This window comes from Sarcophilus harrisii, chromosome 2 (genome assembly GCF_902635505.1).
Source record: "Sarcophilus harrisii chromosome 2, mSarHar1.11, whole genome shotgun sequence".
Lineage (NCBI taxonomy): Eukaryota > Metazoa > Chordata > Mammalia > Dasyuromorphia > Dasyuridae > Sarcophilus > Sarcophilus harrisii.
This window is the reverse complement of record NC_045427.1, coordinates 245,335,908-245,350,325: the sequence shown is the minus strand read 5'-3', so window position 1 is coordinate 245,350,325 and position 14,418 is coordinate 245,335,908. Positions and strand designations below refer to the sequence as shown.

The window sequence follows — 14,418 nt, the reverse complement described above, 5'->3', positions numbered from 1 at the left end:
CTCATTGTTGAAAAGGGCCAAGTCTATCACAGTTGATAATCATGTAATTTTGTTGTTGCTGTGTACAATATTCTCTTGCTTCTACTCACTTCACTTGAGATCAATTCAGGTAAGTATCTTCAGACCTTTTCGAAATCAGCCCACTGATCATTTCTTATAAAACAATAATATTTCATTACATTCATATATCATAACTTATTTACTCATTCCCCAACTGAATGGGTATCCATTCAGTTCCCAGTGAGGACATTGTTCTTAAATATTTTAATGGAGAACTAGTGGCAGAGAAATAGTGAAACCATTCTAGTTAAGAGGAATAATGTGTCAATGATTTGGAGGCAGAAGGGCGTACTAGTACTTTAAACTCAATAAACATTTACTGAACACTTACTATGATCTAAGCACTATGCTAAAAATACTGAGAGCACAAAAAATGCAAAAATCTGTCCCTGATCTCAAGGCACTCTTATTGGGAGACAACATGTAAATACCTTTGGACAAAAAAGATATCCAAAATATATGGAAAGTAATTTCAAGGAAGGCATTATCAGTAGAGGGGACCAGGAAAGATCTGAAGAGGATGGGATTTGAGCTGAGTCTTTAAGAAAGCCAAGGAAGATAGGAGCTAGATATGAGGAGAGAGGATTCCAGACAGTCAGTACAAAAGAACAGCATTAGAAGATAGAATGTTGTATGGGAGGAACAGCAAAGTAAGACCAATGAAGTTGGATTGTGGAATGTTAAAGGGAGCAAAATTTGCAAGACCACTTTAAAGATAGAAAGGGGCTAGAATGTAAAGTTTTAAATGTCAAACAGAGGACATTATTTTTGAAATTGGAGGGTAATAGTCACTGGAATTTGATCAGAGAACAGTGTTCTAGGAACTGCTCTGTGCTTTAGGAGGATCAATTTCACAGCTGAACAGAGGATGGCTTAGAGTGGGAAAGGCTTAAGGAGGGAGACCAATTAGAAAATTATTGCATGTTACACTTGAAGAGAATGACTATGATGTGTGTAGTGGGAGATGGAGTTGGGTAAAATATGACCAATTGTATATATAGCCTGAAATTTCTATAGGAAGTGTGGGTAAATGAAAGACATTAAATGTTTGTGTAATTTGCAGTGATTTTCATCTGTTTAAGTATTCCTCTCACTAGTTCAGATGGTAATCCATTCCTGATTTCTCATTTTTTATAATTTTTTTGTCCATATCTTTCCATGAGCCTTATTATGAGGCTATACCCTATAAGCTAGGAAACTTGTTTCTTTTCTTTTAATATCTTTGGTTGCAAGGGTGGCACTTGGGTTGACTGTTTTCTTTTATTCACTATCTTATTTGCATATCTCCTTTCATGATCACAGTTATCTTCTTTCCAACTTATAGATCATAGGATCACAGACCATTAGAACTAAAAAAAGGCTTGAGGGATCATCTAGTGTACAACCCTTTCATTTTACAGATGAAACTGAGGATCAAAGAAGTTAAGGGATCTACTAGCTATGTGACTATTGGCAAATATCAGAGCTGGGATTTGAATCCAGGTCTACTGATTCCAAGTTGAGTGTTCTTATCACTTCAGGAGACTGCCTCATTATATACCACGTAAGTTATTCTTAGTAACATGCTATTACTTACTTAACATCTTTTATAAGTCTTAACATTTACTTCTAGGACAGAATTCCAGATTGGTCCAAGAGCTAATTTAAAGTTGTGAAAAGGGACAGAACAGAATTGATTTCAAGAAAAATTGTTCTTAAATCCATATATAAAAAGAAGGTGATAGAAGGGTTGGCAAGAAGGTTTTAGGTTAGGTCAGGCTTCAGGTGTTTAAGAGCTAGGCTGAAACTTGGAAAATGAAAAGAGTAAGGTCTAAGGAATTTAATAGAAGAAAATAGACAGAACTTAATGATAGTGTGAGAGTGAAAGTGAAAAGTTGTAATTGATTTTATAGCTATTGAATGAAAGGATAGGGATGCTAGTGACAAGACTAGTGAATTACTTGGTAGAAAAATTAACTCTATTTTTAATATATTCAGTTTTAGATAGGATATCTGAAATGTTGTGCCCTATAGACTGGGAGATCTAGATCAAGATAGAAAAGAGGTTAGTAGTTGAGAAGGAGATCTGTGTTAGTTTGTATTGTTAGGATAGACTTATTGATATAAATGAATTAGATTCTTTCCTAAAATGAACATTTTAAATAATATTTTGTTATTTTTCCCATCACATGTAAAAACAATTTTTAATATATTTTTTAAAATTTTGAGTTACAAATTCTTTACCTTTTCCATGTTCTCTCTCTCTTTCTTCCTCCCTGATAAGGCAAGGAATTTTATTTAGGTTATGCATGTGAAATCATGCAAAACATATTTCCATATTAGGCATGTTATGACCCCCCCCCCATATACAAAGAATATGAAAACTAGTATGCTTCAACCTGAATTCAGTCTATTGGTTCTTTCTCTGGAGGTGGATAGCATTTTTCATCCTGGGGCCTTTAAAGTCATTTTGGATTATTGTGTTGCTGAGAATAGGTAAGTCATCTACAATTGATCAAGGTACACTATTGTTGTTACTTTACAATATTCTCCTGATTCTGCTCACTTTCACTTTGTATCAGTTCATGTAAGTATTTCCAGGTTTTTCTTGAAGCATCCTGCTCATCATTTCTTATAGCACAATAGTATTCCATTGCAATTATATGTCACAACTTGTTCATCAATTGATAGGCATCCCTTCCTTCTCCAATTCTTTGTCACAGAAAGAGCAGCTATAAATATTTTTGTACACACAGATATTCTCTCTCTCTATCTCTCTCTCTCTCTCTCTCTCTCTCTCTCTCTCTCTCTCTCTCTCTCTCTCTCTCCTAAGGCAGTTGGGGTTAAGTGACTTGACTAGGGTCACACAGCTAGGAAGTGTTAAGTGTCTGAGGCCAGATTTGAACTCAGGTCCTCCTAACTTCAGGGCTGGTACTCTATCCACTGTACCACCTAGCTGCCCCCTTTTTCTCTTTTTAAAAAAATCTCTGAGATAAAGACCTAGTAGTTTGCTGATCAAAGGGTATGCACAGATTTATAGCTCTTTGAGCATAGTTCCAAATCTAAAATGAAATTTTAGAATAGTTCAAGACTAGAATTTCTTCCTGCTGTACCACAAAACTGAATTTAAACAAGTATTTCCCTTTCTTTGAAAAATCTCATTTCAAATACTTATTATCAGATGTTAGGATATGTAGCACTCTTGAAAATATTCTCAACAACTTTTTATTATTAATAATTATACAAGCTCTTTTATTCAGATATTTCAGGGCATTCAGGATCTCACATAAAAATTTTAAAGTTAGAAGGGATCCTATAGTGACTGAGTAGCTTATATCTATATCTCAAAAGGAATATCTACTCTACCTGTCAAGTGCTTATGCAGCTTTTTTCTGAAGACTTCTAATCTATTACTTAGTGAGGCATCCCATTTTACTTTCAAATATCTCTTCCTTCAGGGAATTTTTTTTCTGACATCAAATTTGCTTCTTTGCAACTTCCATCCATTGCTCCTGGTTCTGCCATCTGGATCCAAAAAAGCCCAAATCTGTTCCACCTGTTATCCCTTCTAATGAAGACAGCTTTCGTGCTCTTCTCACTTCCTACCCTCATTCCACTCCCCCAACTTTTTCCAAGCTAAACTTTCCCAGCTTATCAATCAACAGTCACATCAATATGGTTATCTTCTCCATCTTTGCAAATTGTAATCCATCTTTACTTGACCATGTTTTAGAACTCTTATCCACTAATTTTGATTACATTAAATTTAAAATGTACAAAAAATTGATGTAGCCAAGATTAGAAGGGAAGCAGAAAGGTGGGAAAATTTTTTACAGCCAATATTTCTGATAAAGGCTTCATTTCTAAAATATATAGAGAACTGAGTCAGATTTATAAGGATACAATTCATTTCCCAGTTGATAAAATGTAAAGGATATGAAGAGACAATTTTTGGATGCAAAAATTAAAGCCATCTGTAGTCATATGAAAAAAATGCTCTAAATTACTATTGATTAGAGAAATGCAAATTAAGATAATTGAGATATCACTACACATCTCTCAGATTGGATAAGATGACTGGAAAAGATAATGATAAATGTTGATGGGAATATGAGAAAACTGGGACACTAATGCATTGTTGGTAGAATTGCAAAATGATCCACCTTTTCTGGAGAGCAATTTGGAACTATGCTGTAAAGGGCTATAAAAACTGTGCATACCCCTTGATCCAGCAATGTCACTACTGGTTTTTGTATCCTGAAGAGATTATGAAAGGGGGAAAAGGACCTAAATGAGCAAAAATGTTTTCAGCAGTCCTTTTCATAGTGTCAACGAAGTAGAAATTGAGTAGATGCCCATTGTTTGGGGAGTGGCTGAGTAAGTTGAATGTAATGGACTATTATTGTTTTATAAGAAATTATGAGCAGGCTGATTTCAGAAAACTCTGAAAAGACTGACATAAACTGATGCGGAATGAAGTGAGTAGAATTAAGAAAACATTGTACACAGTAACAAGATTATGTGATGATCAATTGTGATGGACTTGGTTCTTTTCATCAATGAGGTGATTCAAGGCACTTCCAATAGACTTTTAATGGAAAGAGCCATCTGCCTCCAGAGAGAGAACTATGGAAAGTATAATATTTTCACATTTTGTTTGTTTGCCTTTTGTCTCATGTTTTTTTCCATTTTGATCTGTTTTTTTTTTACACGTGACAAATATAGAAATATATTTAAAAGGATGTATATGTTTATACTATGTCAGATTTCTTTGCTGCCTTGGAAAGGGGGGAGTAAATGAGGAAGAGGGAAAAATTTGGAACACAAGGTTTTACAAAAATGAATGTTGAAAACTGTTTTTACATATATTTTGAAAAATAAAATACCATTGAGAAAAAAATAACTATCATCCACAATGTGTGAATATGCTGCAAGAAGATACACTCAGATTGTTGGGAGCTTTTTTTTTAGTTTTCTTGACATTGCATAGATAACATATTACTACTTTTTAAAAATAAATTTGTAAAAAAAAACCCAAAAGATGTGTATATTAACATCAACAGGATAGTAAAATTCTTTATATATTTTGTTGTTATCCAGTTGTTTCAGTTGTGCCCTACTCTTAAGACTCCATTTGGAATTTTCTTGGCAAAGATATATTGGAGTTGTTTGCCATTTCTTTCTTCAGCTCATTTTACAGATGAGGAAACTGGGGCAAACAGAGTGAAGTGACTTGTCCAGGGTAACACAACTAATAAGTTTCTAAGGCCTTGGATTTAAACTCAGATCTTCCTGACTCCAGGCCTGAAATACTGTTCTAACTGCCATCTAACTGCCTCGTTATATTTTTAGCATACTTTTATCACTGTTGATATTGTCTTCTACATGTTGCCTCTATGTAGAAACGTAGTTAATATGTGTTTTGGTCTTTTGGTTCTGTCTTCAACACTCTATATCACTTTAATTATATTTTCACATATATCTTTGAATTCTTCATACTCAAAATTTCTCATGTAATATTCTATTCAATTAATTCCATAGCATCAAATATTCCATAGCATCTTTTTATCTAAGCATTTCAAAGACATTTTTAAAATATCATCTTGAAAATTCAAAGATTATCTGGGAGGAAATAAGCAGAAAAGAACATCTATGTAGAAATGGAGAATAATGTTTGTTTAAAAGAATTAATTGCTTTGCCCATGGTTTTATGGAAATCATTGGTGAAATTCACTCAGATTTCTTAACTCCTCTTCCAGTTTTGTATTCAGAAAACCACAAAAGGATTATACAGTAATTTAATGATGCTAAAAATTAATCCATCTAGTCTTGCAGAAAGTTTCTTATCAAAATCAGGACTTGATAACTCAGAAGAGGGTATTCGTCTTCTCAGATATCCTGATGATGACCTTTTAGGCTATCTTAGTACTTAAACTGTATATACAGGCTTAGAGAAGAAAATGTCTTGCCAACCTTGTCTTGAGTTCAAGCCCCCTACTTTTTTCAGGGAAGGTAGTGTAGTACAATGGCATACTATTCCCAAGTACCATGATAAGTGCTACTGTTTGGTCCATGTATTTCTTACTTTTTTTTTTCTTTACACTATCTCTCAACTATCTAGGTATGTTATTGTATTCTACTTTTTCAGCACATATTTGAACATAGTGTCTATCCATGTTATCTTCTTTGAAGAAGAGGACTTAGTGATTTTATTTCTTGATATTGTATGTAGATTAAGCAGCTCCAAAGATATCTTTATAATACTAACATCATAGAAAAGACAAGAGTTTTTATGATGGGAATTATATTTATGTAAAAGAAGTAGGACATTAAGAAATGAAAAATTTGTTAGAAAAGGACTCGATTCTATATTGGTATATTATACATTCAAGGACTTGGGCTGTCAGAATATCTATAGGCAATTTATAATTCTTTGCAAAGGATTATATCTATTGTACAAGAGTGAAAGAGAAATTATTTAGTTAGAAAAGTGCTATTTAAATAAAAATGTTTTGAATTGAACTAGTTTCTAGTTAGCTTGTCACAGTGAACTTAACTGATTTCAAAGAACATTTAGCAAATGCTGACTGTGCAAAGCCCACTACAACATTTAAAATATGTCTTTTTTGGGATCTATTTGTGTGAGATTTCTAGTGTAGGTTATAAATTTCTTTTTGTAGGATTAGCTCCAAGTTCCTAGTTCTAAAAGGTTGAGATAGTTTGACTACAGTTTTTGGTTTTCTGTCCTTATGGTTTTCCTTCCTGTTATGCCACCCCCCCCAAAAAAATAAAACCTCCCACATACAATGTTTTTACTAAATTAAAATTATAAACTGCCATGTGATTTTAGTGTTATTTAAAAAATTTGTGCCTATATTGAAGACCACTTCATTACTTTTTTTGTTTTTTGGCTGGGGTGATTGGGTTAAGTGACTTGCTCAGGATCATACAGTTAGGCAGGGTTAGGTCCTCTTGACTTCAGGACTGGTGCTTTAACTACTACACCAACTATCTGCCCCTTCATTACTTTTTAAAATCTCTTTCCAAAATGTTAGGAAACTCATTATTTGAGTGATGATTTTAGTTTTTCTTATTCTTTAGAAGCGTAATAATAAGAAAAATTGATACAAAATATAAATTTTTTCTAGGAAGTTATTAGATTAAACATGATTTGTACATAGCCACATAGCCCCCATCTACAATAGAAACTTATTTTAATTTGAAGATATACAAGCTGTTTTTAATATAATCACAAAAGCTGATCTGTTTCTTGCTTTGGAAAAGTTACTTTTCTTCACTGGTTTGATTCCAAATGATTTGAGATGAGCATGTTTCTGTCAGTATCCAAAGATAACAATTGATATGTTTGTACATGAAAGCTTATTAATCATGTAATATATTTATCTGAAGGTAAAGTTAAACATATAGAATTCTTTGGGGGGGAATAAGTTTATCACAAATATTTGCATTTAATAGTATGTCATTAAATTAGTTTGCCTATTTATAATATACTCTCTAATATTTTAGTTGAATATAGTTAAAGTTTATAGATTTTTCTATAAGTATTTACTAATATTCTTTTGTCTAAAATGAGAAAGAAATAAATATGTATTTTGCCTTCATTGTTTTAGCTTTGCTTAGTTTCAAGATCATATATTTTTATTCTTCAACTACAGGACATTTTGAAGAACTCCTCAGAGATTATTATTAGGAGCATTTTTCCTCGATGTATTAAAAAATGTATTATACTACTGTGACTCACTGAAAACAGCTAAAGAAACAGTTTTCAACTTTGGTATGTTTTAACACTTTTCCTGTGTTATTAACAGAGTAAGACAAGAATGAATGATTACAAATAGCCTTGGCTTTGGGGTAATATTTGGACCAAATATTACTTTTTAAAATGTCATATTGTCTTTGCTTCTATTGGTAATTTTTTTTAGCTTCATAGAAATTCATTATGTGGTATAACATTTGATGTCATGAAAGTAGTTATAGGGAGTTCAAAAATAATAATGGGAATTTTCAGAACACTTTCCATTCTGACTATATCTAAACTATAATATTTTGTGTCTGCTGATAGCCTCTGGTCAGCCTATAATGCAGAGTGGTATAATGGCAGTTAGTAATATGGTGATAGTAGTATGATAAAGGAAAACCATCTTTAAACATTGATATCTTTAAAACACTTTTTTTTAAAAAAGCAGCTCCTGAACTGTAATAACTGAAACTAGTTCAAAAATAAAATCTGATTACTAATCAAAATTAAATAGAATAAGGATGACTTATGTTTTTATAATTCTTCTAAACTTTTTATCATATCAAGTCTTCATATCATGTCATCTTCTTTGTGAAGTAGCTAAGGAAAGTATTATTATGTTCATTTGACACATGAGAAGGCAAGCATAGAGAAATTAAGTAATTTGCTTAAAATCATGTAGCTAGTTAATAGAGTTAACAATAAATGCAGTATCCTTTATACTGGGATTCTTAACCTACAGTGCCATGATAACCTATTTCAATATAACTTGTTTCTTTTGTAATCCTTTGTATTTTTTAATGCACTTAAAGACATTATTCAGAGAAGGGGTCTACAGGCTTTACCAGATTACCCAAAGTATTCCTACAAAATAACACAAAGTATCCTACATTAGCATAATCTAGAAGAATAATATGATGTAATCAAAATCTATGGTATTTAACTCCAAGATAAATCTGTTTTTATCATTTTATAATATTTACATATCATAATTTTATGCCTTATGTTAGGTTATATTTTATATGCCTATATCATAACAAATATAGATTAATATTAAATGATTTGTTATAATCAAAGTTTTGTATGTACATAATAATTAAGAAAATTAAAATGTTTATGTACTTTTTTGCTTGTTAATAAAAATATTTTTGTGTATGCTTTTTGCTAACAAAGAGACTATAATTATTTTTAAAAGGAATTATGTAACCCTTTGTGAACATGAAGAATTACTTTTAGTTTTTTTTTCCCTAAGTGTCTAAGGACTTCTGCCTGAACAACTGACATAAAATGATCTTTTAAATTATTAGATTTGAAGATAGTTAATGAATTGTAGAAAGATATAGTAAGATTTCTTTTTTAACATAAGAAATGTTTCACTTCTGAAATTCATTGTGTTTACAAAAAAGCGCAAAAATTAAATTTACTTTTGTTTCTCTTTCCTTTGTGCAAAAAAAGTGAACATGTTATGTTCTTAAAATTGGAATCTTTTGTTTAAGAAGAAATTTTGTCACAAAATGGTTTTAGTATTTCATTAACATGGTAATGAAATTTACACTTGAAATTTTATAACTAAAATGTTTTACAATTTATATTTTATCAGTTCATTTGAAGGTATGCATTTTTATTTATTTAATATAACCATTTTAATTAGCAATAAGCATTAAAACCAAGAGATATGTAATATATAGTACTTCTGGTAAAATTTTAACAAAATAGATTTAAAACTTGGAAATCAAAATATTATTACTCTAGAATCTATATTAGCCAATATAGTTATGTTTAATAAAGAAGATACTAGAAAATTTGACCAATGAAGGTGGTTGGGTGAATTTTAAGAAGGGGAAGGGTTTTTCCTCTCCCATCTACATTTCAATACAACTGAGCATGTTTTTGTCCCATCAATGTTCCCCAAATACTAAGGAAAAAAGTAGACTTTCCACAAAAGTTTCCAAGACAAGAGGGCATAGGCCTGATTTGCACTCTAGTATATTAGTACAAGGCAATAATGGAAGACCAGTCAGTTAAAAAGTATTTATTAGTGCCTACCATGTGTCAGATATTGTGTTATGTCCCACAGATACAAATGTATAAGAAGATATATTTTTAAAAGAACTGACATTTACTGAGTGGGATACATGTTCACAAACAAGTAAATCCAGTATGTATACAAAATTAAATTGCATGGAGGGGAAAACAAACAATGATGAAGAAGAAGAAAAAACAGGTTCAAGAGAACAGTGTAAAAGTGTACTTTTATTATTAATATTTGCTCTGTCTCCCCAAGTAGACTGTCAAGTCCTTGAGGTAAGGGCTCTTTTTTGCTTTTTGTATCACTAATACTAAGCATAATGCCTTGTAACCAGTATACATTCAAAGGTATTTTGATGAAGGTGTCAGTATGCCATTACATAGTTTCTTCTTATGCTTCAGATAAGAGAATCTAAGGTAGCTTTTTGAAAATTGGTACCTTTTCTTTATGTTGTAATTTTTTAAAAAATGAGTTTAATGTTAAGGAAATGTTTCAATGATCCAGCATTAAAGGATAAAACAATTAACTTGTTTGGTACCAGATTCACATCTGAAACCTGGAATTGATTCTTCACAAGTAAAGGAAAATAGAGTGCATGTGTCTGGTATAGTGAGGAAGAGATAATGCTTTTCTTGTCTCACTTCTTTATTTTGAAAGTGTCCAGCACATTAGGAACTTGGTTTCATCCTCTGTATTGCTTTCTTACCCCAAGAAGATGACCTGAATATTATTCCCATTAGAGAAAATGTGTGAAAAGTTAAGGTCCAAACCTTGAATCTGTATTGTGGAATTTTCCAACACTGAAATGTTTAAGGTTCTAGCTAGAGTGAGGGAAGATAAATATAGATTTCTCACATATTCATGCTAAATTTAACCTCCTGGCTGTTAGTTTCCTGTCTCCTTAATCTGTCCAGTACAAGTAGCATGGGACATATATTCAGTTTTGTTGTTGCTTTTAATTAGAAATTTGAGCAACTGAAGGGAAAAAAATAACATGTGGAATATATACTTCAAATTCATTTACATCACTCATAAGTCTTCTAAGAACATTTATTCTTCTGAGAGGCAAGGGGTTATTTTATATAATTACAACAATCTTATATTCTATTTACTCCCCACTTAGTTGATATAAATGTTTCCATATATTGGCAACTACTGTTTATTTAAAATAGTTTCATTCTATTAGATTAATATATGATATTTTACTTAGTTAAAAGGTTTTAAATGTTTGAGTTGTTTTTGACTTTTCACTTTTATTAAGAATACTGTTGTGAATATAGGATCATAGATTTAGAGCTGGGAGGGAGCTTAGATAAAGAAACTAAAGTCCAGAGAAGCTAAGCAAGTAACTTGTCCAAGATTATATAGCAAGTAAATATTTGAAATGAGATTTGAATTTAGGTCTTCTTACCTCCAAGTTAGTATTCTATCTATTCACTATGCTGTTGTATTTATAAACTTTTTATGTTTTGAGTTGTTTGCTTGAAATATACTTTCAAAAGTGGAATTATTTATCAAATGGTATGAACTTCTTTTTGGCTTATTACATATTATCATAATTATTCTCCTGAAGACTGAATCAGTTTTGAATGACACCAGCAGTATGAATGGAATCGTTTTCCCACAGCCTTATTTTATGATCCATTTTTATTCCTATTTGATAGTTTTGTACACCTTCAGTTCTTATTTGAACTTTTTTCTCCCAGAATTCAATTTCTTATAGGTGAATAAGAGAATCACCATGTACTGAGCACCTACTATATGCCTGGCATTGTGCTAAGTACTTTGCCAATATTTCATTTGATCCTCATAACAACCCTTTGAGGTAGGTGCTACTATTATCTCCATTTTACAATTCAGGAAACTGAGAAACACAGTGGTTAAGTAATTTGCTCAGGGCTGTATAATTAATAAATTACTTAGCCTGAAGATCTTCCTGACTATATAGATGCAGTAGAGGCTTCACCTGCTTTCCTTTCTGCTCTGAAAAGTACGATTTAACGTTTTTTATGAAGAATTTAAATTATAATTAATTAGTGTTATCTATAAACAATGGTGGAAATGGACTGGGGGGGGGTAAAGAAAGGGAATAGTATGTGAGATTCATTTAATTCTACTAACATCCAAATAATTTAATGGCATTATAAATTATTTTATTAATAATTGAATTAGGATTTTTTTCATTCCAAAGTATCTGAGAATTGAGTTTTTAAGTAAATAGAAAAAAAAGAAATGGAGAAACAATGAAGCTTTTTTTATGATTTGTAATTTATTTTGATTTATGCCTTTTTTATATCACATTTGTGACCAAATAGATCCATTTCCTCTTTGATAGTGATCTTCCCTATGTAACAAAAGAATTTTTTTAAAAAAGGACTAAAAATTGGTTAAGCAAAACTAACTATCACATTGACCATGTTAGAAAATTATATTTTTTCAGCATTAAAAAGAAGCCAATTTCTATGTTGATAACAAAAACATGCTGCTAGACTATTTTTGTTGTTCTTTTGCTCATAACCACAGTTATGAGCACCTTGGAATACCTTGGAAATTTTGTGTCTGGAGTTTCCATAGTGAGTGTTTAGAGGATACTTTCCCTTTTTTGTTATTATCAAACTTGAGTTTTTAAAGTTGTTTTCCTTAAAATTTAAGTGATATTCTTTAGTCATGTTTATTCCTGTTTTTTAAAGTAACGTAAACTGCTAATCATAACTTAAACAGGGAATGTTTAAGGGACATTTCAGTGTATGGCATAATGTATCCTTAGGAACCACAGTGAGTTACACTTGTTATGCATCTCTCATGATAGATTTACAACTCCAAACAAATATTAACAGTTCTTATCACTTTTTATGAATCATAAAAAAATTAATTTACAAATACTTATGGGAAAAACAGGTTGAATTTTATATTCAGTTACTAAGAGTTATCTCAGAGATAAACATATGCCTACTTTCAATCACTAACTTTTCCAACTGTGCTTATCCTTCTAGGATGCTTTAAAACACTACTTCATCAATTATTCCCTCATCTTTAATATCTCCTTCCCCAGCTTCCTCTTATCTTCCTGCAATTGCAGGAAGTGTGTAACGTACACAAATGTTCTTTTTCTTAAAAACTAAATACCAAAACTTTACCCCCTTTCTCTTTCTCTCAAGCTAACATTTTCCTTCCTTCTTTATTTCTTATGTATTCCTCCATTTCCTTTCACATCAATTTCTATTCCCAGGCTGGGTCCACAGGTGAATAACTATAATTTGAGATTCAGAGGTATTCTTACCATCTGTGCTTCTAAGACTATACTCATAATGCCACACTGTTGTGTAACTGGAGGGTACAATTAGCTCAAATCAAAGACCTTTACTGAGATGACATTATTACATTCCTCCTGTTAACCTGGGGCACACAATTATAAAACTGTATGCATTATCACTTGGGTAAAGTGGGCACATACTTATAGAGAAATTGATTCATAACTAAATTTTTAATTTTCAGTATGTTCACCCAGAATATACATGCAAAACTAGCCAGTACATTACTCAAGTCTGATGTTTTATACGATGTTCTAAAGTCCTCAATCTCCATAGAGAAGGAAAAAAGGTATTTCTTCATGTTTCTTCTTTGAGGTCCATATTGGTCATTATAATTTCATAGTATTCAGTTTTATTTATTATACTTTTATATTAATGTATTCATCATATATTTTTCCTAATTCTATTCACTTCATTTGCATCAGTTCATATCTCTTTTCTTGTTTCTCTCTATTCATTTATTACTGTAGTATTTCATTGCATAATATACCACAATTTGTTTAGCCATTTCCCAATTAAGTAATGTGTATATATAAAATCTAATTATACTGTGTTTTTAAAAAATTATTAGAACAAATAACCCAACAATATAGTTCTCTGGAGACAAAAATCACTATCCTGGACCTTGATTTAGTATTTTGCATACATAGAGTGCAGCAAATGAAATATATTCATGGCAGTCTTCAAATTTCATGGTTTTTGTGAGTTTTCAGACCTAGTGATTTATATGGTCCTTATCCATGAAGCATTAAGTGTTGTATGATTGAGTTGTAATGAATAATAAATGTAGATTTTTACTATTATAGTTTCTGTTTGTAGTTATTAAAATAGCATTAAAGTTGAAGTCTTTTTACTTTAATCTATAAGTAGAAAGGATTTAATGGAACATACTCTTTTGCTGTCAAGGTGACCTCATATGACTAATTCCCAGGGATTAATGTTTATAAAGTTATTGATTTTATAACCATGTACTATGTAGCATCATTTTCTTCATGAATTAATATTTGCTGAGTTTTTATTAGGTGTTTAGGAAGGGGCATTCCTGGGTCAATCAAAATATATTCTCTCTAGGAGAATGTTCACTAAAGCAAAATATTGATATGTGTTATTTTTATTTGTTCTTTTTCTTAGGATTATTAGAATCTTGGAGGGATCTGTTTTTATTGGGCTATCCACATGAACCAGAGATGTTGCTTTACTTTTCTTTAACATGATATTGACCCTGGATCAATACTAGTTGGCCCTGGATCAAGAAATTGTTGAGTCAAGAGACTATCACT

At 31.3% G+C, this 14,418-nt stretch overlaps 1 protein-coding gene across 8 annotated transcripts in view; it reads left to right on the top strand.

Moving 5' to 3' along the window:
- Positions 1-14,418, top strand: part of ZBTB46 (zinc finger and BTB domain containing 46) — a 159,449-nt gene that overhangs the window by 9,623 nt on the left and 135,408 nt on the right. For 6 of the 8 annotated variants that reach the window (XR_004231927.1, XM_031951797.1, XM_031951796.1 and 3 more), the window contains exons 2-3: positions 1,461-1,603; positions 7,716-7,834. The exons of the other annotated variants lie outside the window; for them this stretch is intronic. The gene's annotated coding sequence lies outside the window, so the exon portion shown is untranslated. The remainder of the gene's footprint in view (positions 1-1,460; positions 1,604-7,715; positions 7,835-14,418) is intronic. 8 annotated transcript variants of the gene reach the window in all.